This window comes from Balaenoptera borealis (assembly GCF_965194805.1).
Source record: "Balaenoptera borealis genome assembly, chromosome: 3".
NCBI classification, from domain to species: Eukaryota; Metazoa; Chordata; class Mammalia; order Artiodactyla; family Balaenopteridae; genus Balaenoptera; species Balaenoptera borealis.
This window is the reverse complement of record NC_138866.1, coordinates 154158061-154165931: the sequence shown is the minus strand read 5'-3', so window position 1 is coordinate 154165931 and position 7871 is coordinate 154158061. Positions and strand designations below refer to the sequence as shown.

The window sequence follows — 7871 nt, the reverse complement described above, 5'->3', positions numbered from 1 at the left end:
GAGTTATCTGTAGTGAGGTGGATGGACCTAGAGACTGTCATACAGAGTGAAGTAAGTCAGAAAGAGAAAAATAAATACCGTATGCTAACACATATATATGGAATAAAAAAAAAAAGTGTTTCTGAAGAACCTAGGGGCAGGAGAGGAATAAAGACGTAGACGTAGAGAATGGACTTGAGGACATGGGGAGGGGGAAGGATAAGCTGGGATGAAGTGAGAGAGTGGCATGGACTTACATATACTACCAAATGCAAAATAGATAGCTAGTGGGAAGCAGCCCCATAGCACAGGGAGATCAGCTTGGTGCTTTGTGACCACCTAGAGGGGTGGGATAGGGAGAGTGGGAGGGAGATGCAAGAGGGAGGAGATATGGGGATATATGTATATGTATAGCTGATTCACTTTGTTATTAAGCAGAAACTAACACACCATTGCAAAGCAATTATAGTCCAATAAAGATGTTACAAAATAAAATAAAATAAAATATAAAAAGCACAGGAAGGTCAAAAAAAAAAAAAAAAAGAGGCAAGGGAAAAAAAAAAAAGGAAAAGAGAGGATCCAGTTAAAAGAAAATCAGAAAAGGAAAAGTTCCAAATAATGCCACAAAAATAGGAAGGAGTATAAGAGAGTACTATGAACCTTTATACATCTATAAAATGGACAACCAAGGAGAAATGCACAAATTCCTAAAAACATACAACCTCTTAAGACTGAATCAGGAAGAAACAGAAAATATGAACAGACCAATAACTAATAATGAAATTGAACGAGTAATAATTTTTTAAAAAAGCCCCAAAGCAAAAATCTAGAAGCAAACAGCTTCATAGGTGAATTCTACCAAACATTTAGAAGAGTTTAAACCTATCCTTCTCAAACTAATCCTAAAAGTTGCAGAGGAAGAAGTGCTTCTGAAATCATTCCATGAGGCTACCATTACCTTGATACCAAAACTAGATAAAGATATCACAAAAATAAATTACAGGCCAATATCACTAATGAACAGAGATGTAAATACACTCCAACAAAATTTAAGAATACAATGAAAGGATCATATACCATAATCAAGTGTGATTTATCTCAGGGAAAATCAATTTATATGATACACCATATTAATGACTTGAGTAAAAATAATGTGCTCATCTCAATAGATGCAGGAAAAGCTTTTGAAAAAACTCAACGTCGATTTATGATAAAAGTTCTCAATAAAGTGGGTACAGAGGCAACATACATCATCTTAATAATGGCCATATATGATAAGCCCACAGGTAACATCATACTCAACAGTGAAAAGCTGAAAGCATTTTCCTCCAAGATCAGGAAAAGAGAAGGATGCCTACGCTTGCCAATTTTATCAACATAGTATTGGTAATCCTAGCCACAGCAAGTAGACAAGAAATAAAAATAAAAGAAACCCAAATTGGAACAAAAGACCTAAAAATGTCACTGTGTGGAAGATGGCATGATACTATACAAAAAAAGAAAAAAAATCTTTAAGATTCCACCAAAATACTTCCAGAACTCATAAATGAATTTGTTTAAGTTGCAGGATACCAAATTACTAAACAGAAGTCTGTTGCAATTCTACATACTAAAAACAAACTTTCAGAAATTGAAAGAAAACAATCTCATTTATATTAGCATCAAAAATAATAAAATACCTGGGAATAAGACTAACTAAGGAGGTAAAAGACTTGTACTCAGAAAAAAAAAAACAGACTAGGGAATCAAATCAAGATGGTGGAGTAGAAGAAAGTAGCACTCACGTCCTCCCACAAATACATCCAAAATACTTCGACAAATGGAACAATTCTCACAAAACACCTACTGAACACTAGCGGAAGACCTCAAATACCTGAAAGGACAAGAAGCATCTCCATGAAATAGGGTAGGATGAAAGAAAAAAAAAAAAAAAAGAGGTACTGGGACAGGACCTGTGCCCCTGGTAGGGAGGGAGCTGAAAGAGAGGAAATGTTTTCACACCCTGGGAAACCCTCTCAGCTGTGGGGAGATCACCTGGGACAGAAAGGGAGCAGAAGAGGCTCAGAGGAGGATGCAACAACTGGTTTGTGGCAGGCACAACAGAGACAGACCTACACAGACGGTCCCTGCCACTGTCCTGCACACCCCAGTCTGAGACACGCATCCACTGGTAGGGGTGGGGGCTGGGTGCTGGATCTCGGGGTCTAGAGGACAGACCCAGGGAGAGGACTGAGGTTGGCTGTGGAAACAGCGTGAAGGGGCTGGAGTGTGGTACAGCCCCAAAGGGGGCTGTTCCCAGAAGAAACCCGGACCTTCCATGGAAGTGAAGTGCCATTGTTAAGAGGTGCATGAAGGGAGGGGTGGGGCTGCCATTACAGCCTCTTTCTCCACGCACGGGCCCCCACCTCTTCAGGCTCTGGGAGAGCATGCCCCAGCCACTACCTGGGGCTCAGGCCTCCACGGGATCTCGTGCCCAGCTGCCATTTCAGCAGGCTCTGGGAGTAGGTGCCAGTGGGTTGCCACTCACAGAGGCAGGGCTGAAATCACAGCTGACACCCAGGGGCCACATGACTTAGGAAGCAAGGCTGAAATCTCTCCCTGCAGCTGCACCAGCTGCAGATTTAAACCTCCGCTGTTGGATTTGTAAATTCAGCGCCTGCAGGACATCCGAGTGGACAGTGGGTGCTCCTGTGGCTGGGACGGGTCTGGCCTAAGCAGCTGTGGGCTTTGTGGGTGCATGAACGTGGGTGCCTGTACATGGGTGCTGGGCTGGGCCAGGGTCTGAGCTGCCCCCAGAGATCCCACAGTGGGTCTGGATGTGTGACTAATATGGTCCTGGTACCTGATTTCAGTGGCTCTGTGCTGGTGGCCTTGTGAAAACAATGCCTTAGGGACACCAGGGCCAATTGCTAGCGTTTCCAAGGTTGAGACAGGACCGAGGGCAGTGCCAACAACAGTGTACTTTGTGAACCCGCACAACAGATGACAGGTGACACAACAGAGCATGCTCACCAGTGAACAGCTCTGGCAGAGGAATAGTCAGTGGCTCATCTCCTAGTGGGAGCACTCCAATCCCATCTACCTCACACTGCAGCCCAGAAACGTAGCTCAGAAACAGATCTGCTGGCTTTTACTCCAACAACTAGGGAGCAGACCCTGACCCTGACAGGGCAGTGACAACCACAGAGCAAAGAGGGGGCCCCACTCAATACCCAGTGCAGGCTCTGGTCACCACAACAGCAGTCACATTTCCTATCAATGGCCACCATACACTAAGGAAAGACATGGCAGGCATCCACACTAAAAACAGCCCTCGCACCAAAAAATATTAAATCCACACAAGCTATGCAGGGATGTTCCCACATAAAAACACCCCTCCAAGACCACAGTAGATAACTGTTTCTCCTAAACTCATAGAGCAAGAGAAATATAAGTAAAATGAAGAAGCAGAGGAACCACTCTCAATTAAAAGATCAAGAGAATTCTCCTGAAAGAACACAGAATGAAAACAACCTCTTCAATCTAATAGACACTAAGTTCAAAAAGGAGATAATGAAAATACTGAAGGAATTAAGAAAGGCTATGGACAGAAATGCATATCACTGTAAAAAGGAACTAGAAACTATAAGGAGCTGACAAGAAACATTAGAAAATTCATTTGCTGAGACAAAAGCTGAGCTAAAGGCAATGAATAACAGAATGAATAATGCAGAAGAATGAATAAGTGATCTGCAAGATAGAATAATGGAAATCACCCAATCAGGACGTCAGACAGAATGCCTAATGAAAAAAATTGAAAGCAATAAAAGAGACCTATGGGATAATATAAAGTGTGCCAATCTATGCATAATAGGGATCTCAGAAGGAGAAGATAGAGAAAAAGGGATTGAAAATGTATTTGAAGAAATTATGGCTGAAAGCTTCCCTAACCTAAAGAAGGGAACAGATATCTAGGTACAGGAAGCACAGAGGGTCCCAAACAAGATGAACCCAAATAGACCTACACCAAGACATATTATAATAAAAATGGCAAAATTAAAGAGAGGATTCTCAAGGCAGCAAGACAAAGAGTTAATTGCAAGGGAACCCCCATAAGGCTATCAGCTGATTTCTCTACAGAAACGTTGCAGGCAGGGAAGGAGTGGAAAAATATATTCAAAATCAAAGTCCTGAAAGGGAAAAATCTGCAACCTAGGATACTCTACCCAGCAAGATTATCATTTCGAATAGAAGGAGAGATAAAGAACTTCTCAGACAAGCAAAAACTAAAAGAATACAGCAATACTAAACCTATCCTAAAGGAAATATTGAAAGGCCTTCTCTAAAGAGAAAAGCAGTAAGAATCTATATGAAAGAGAAAATTACAATTGGAAAATAAATCACTTAAATAAGCCAGTACACACATTGAAAAAAAAAAAAAACAAAAGAAAAATTTTCTGTGAAAGTGCTGATAACCACAAGGAACAGTGAAAGGATAAACATGATGTAAAAGAGGACATCCAAATCCCAAAATGTGTGGAAGGAGAGGGAGGAAATGTAGATGTTTTCCCTAGAATATGTTTGAACCTACACGACTCCAGTCTAAGGCAAGTAAATATAAGAAGGGGTTAATGCACGTGAAAAACAGGGTAACCAGAAATCAAAAATATACAGTACAGTCACAAAAACCAAAAAGAAGAAAACATAAATATAATACAAAAGAAAACCTTCAAAAAACAAAAGGACAAATAAAATATAAGATCAACAGGAAAACAGGGTTTAAAATGGCAATAAATACATATCTGTCAATAATTACCTTATGTTGTCAATGGACTAAATGCTCCAATCAAAAGACACAGAGTGGCAGGTTGGATTAAAGTACAAGAGCCTAAAACATGCCGACGACAAGAGACCCACTTTAGGGCAAAGGGCACACACAGATTGAAAGTGAGGACATGGAAGAAGATATTTCATGCAGACGGAAATGACAAGAAAGTCAGGATCACAATATTTATATCAGACAAAATAGACTTTAAAACAAAGACTATAAAGAAGGATAAAGAAGGACACTATAAAATTATAAAAGGATCAATACAAGAAGAGAATATTACACTTGTCAACGTATATGCACCCAATATAGGAGCACCCAAATACATAAAACAAATACTAACAGACACAGAGGGAGAAATCCTTCAATGTTGTGTGGAACAATGCTAAACCTATGCTAGGCTGGCTTAATCAACCTCTTCAATGGTGGGCCCAGAGAAGGCACCACCAGACGGAGGAGCTCCACCACCAGGGAAGCCCCCGGGCATTCCTCCTGCACTCTTGTACAGCTTGGTAATGATGGGGTTGCAGACTTTTTCCAGCTCCTTCTGCTGATGTTCAAATTCTTCCTTCTCTGCAGTCTGGTTCTTATCAAGCCAGTTGATTATTTCATTACACTTATCAAGAATCTTCTGTTTGTCCTCATCATTAATCTTGCCTTGAAGTTTCTCATCCTCAACAGTAGCTTTCATGTTGAAAGCATAGGATTCAAGAGAATTCTTCAAAGACACCTTATCCCACTGCTTCTCATCTTCAGCTTTATACTCCTCTGCTTCCTGAACCATGCGTTCACTGTCTTCCTTGCTCAAATGGCCCTTGTCATTAGTGATGGTAATCCTGTTCTCTTTTCCTGTACTCTTATCTGCAGCAGAGACATTGAGGATGCCATTGGCATCAATATCAAAAGTGACTTCAATATGAGGAACACCACGGTGGGGGGCGGGCAGGAGGTATGCCTGTGAGTTCAAACTTGCCAAGCAGGTTGTTATCCTTGGTCATGGCATGCTCACCTTCATAAACCTGAATGAGTACACTGGGCTGGTTGTCCGAGTAGGTTGTGAAGGTCTGCGTCTGCTTGGTGGGAATGGTGGTGTTGCGCTTGATGAGGACAGTCATGACTCCACCAGCAGTTTCAATTCCAAGGGAAAGAGGAGTGACATCCAACAGCAGCAAGTCTTGAACATTTTCAGATTTGTCTCCAGATAGAATGGCTGCCTGGACAGCTGCACCATAAGCAACAGCCTCGTCAGGGTTGATGCTCTTATTCAGTTCTTTCCCGTTGAAGGAGTCCTGTAGAAGTTTCTGAACCTTGGGGATGCGGGTTGAACCACCCACCAGGACAATATCATGGATCTGAGACTTGTCTAGCTTGGCATCCCAAAGGGCTTTCTCCACAGGGTCCAGTGTGCCACGGAACAGGTCAGCATTCAGTTCTTCAAATCAGGCACGGGTAATTGAGGTATAGAAGTCGATTCCTTCATAGAGGAAATCAATCTCAATACTGGCCTGGATGCTGGAAGAGAGAGTGCGCTTAGCACGCTCACAAGCAGTACAAAGGCGACGGACAGCCCTCTTGTTCTCACTGATGTCCTTCTTGTGCTTGCGCTTGAATTCTGCAATAAAATGGTTGACCATCCGGTTGTCAAAGTCTTCTCCACCTAAGCGGAGAAGTGGGTATCTCCAGCTGTAGATTTGACCTCAAAGATTCCACCCTCAATAGTGAGGATTGACACATCAAAAGTGCCACCACCTAAGTCAAAGATCAGCACATTTCTTTCTGCTCCAACCTTTTTGTCTAAGCCATAGGCAACAGCAGCAGCAGTTGGCTCGTTGATGATTCTAAGTACACTGAGCCCAGCAATAGTTCCAGCATCTTTGGTAGCCTGACACTGAGAATCATTAAAGTAAGTGGGTACTGTGACAACAGCATGGGTAACAGTCTTCCCAAGGTAGGCTTCTGCTATTTCCTTCACCTTTGTCAAAATCATGGATGACACCTCCTCTGGATAAAAACCTTTTGTCTCTCCCTTGTATTCTACTTGAACCTTAAGCCTGCCTGCATCATTCACCATCATGAAAGGCCAATGCTTCATATCAGACTGGAAAACAGCATCATCAAATCTTCGTCCAATGAGGCGTTTGGCATCAAAAACCGTGTTGGTGGGATTCATTGCAACTTGGTTCTTTGCAGCATCACCAGTCAATCGTTCGGTATCAGTAAAGGTGACATAGCTTGGGGTAGTTTGGTTCCCCTGATCACTGGCAATTATTTCCACCTTTCCGTGCTGGAAGACACCCACACAAGAATAGGTGGTGCCAAGATCAATGCCAACTGCAGGTCCCTTAGACATGGTTGCTGGAGCGCAGGCCCAGGTCCACTGGAGGAGAAAAGAGCAACCTATAGAGCTGCCGCCGCGTTCAACGAGATAGTAGTAGGAGACTTTAAATACCCGACTCTCATTAACAGACAGATCTTCCAGCCAGAAAATTAATAGGGCAACAGAGATCCTAAATGAAGTAATAGAACAGTTAGACTTAACTGATATTTTCAGGACATTACATCCAAAAAAGGCAGAATGCCCATTCTTCTCCGGTGTACATGGAACTTTCTCAAGGATTGACCACAAACTAGGGCACAAAACAAGCCTCAAGAAATTTAAGACTATAGAAGTTATCTCAAGCATCTTTTCTGATCACAACAGTATGAAACTAGAGATCAACCAGAGAAAAAGAAATGAGAAAAAAAATTACATGGAAACTAAACAACATGCTACTAAAACACCAAAGAGTCAACAATGAAATCAAAGGAGAAATTTAAAAATACCTTGAGACAAATGACAATGAAAACACAACTATACAAAATCTATGGGATGTAACAAAAGCCGTTCTTAGACAAAAGTTCATAGCAATACAGGCCTTCTTTAAGAAACAAGAAAAATCTCAAACAACCTAACCCACCACCTAAAACAATTAGAAAGAAGAACAAACAAAACCTAAAGTCAACAGAAGGAAGGAGATAATAAAGATCAGTGAGGAAATAAAATGTAGATTTAAAAAACAATACAAAAAAAAAAAACCCCAAAAAC

The 7871-nt window shown here is 41.6% G+C and overlaps 1 pseudogene across 1 annotated transcript; it reads right to left on the bottom strand.

The window, feature by feature from the left end:
• Nucleotides 1-392: 392 nt before the first annotated feature.
• LOC309625928 (heat shock cognate 71 kDa protein pseudogene) lies at nucleotides 393-7225 on the bottom strand (annotated as a pseudogene). The gene has a single exon. The product of its transcript is annotated as a heat shock cognate 71 kDa protein pseudogene (transcript).
• Nucleotides 7226-7871: the final 646 nt, after the last annotated feature.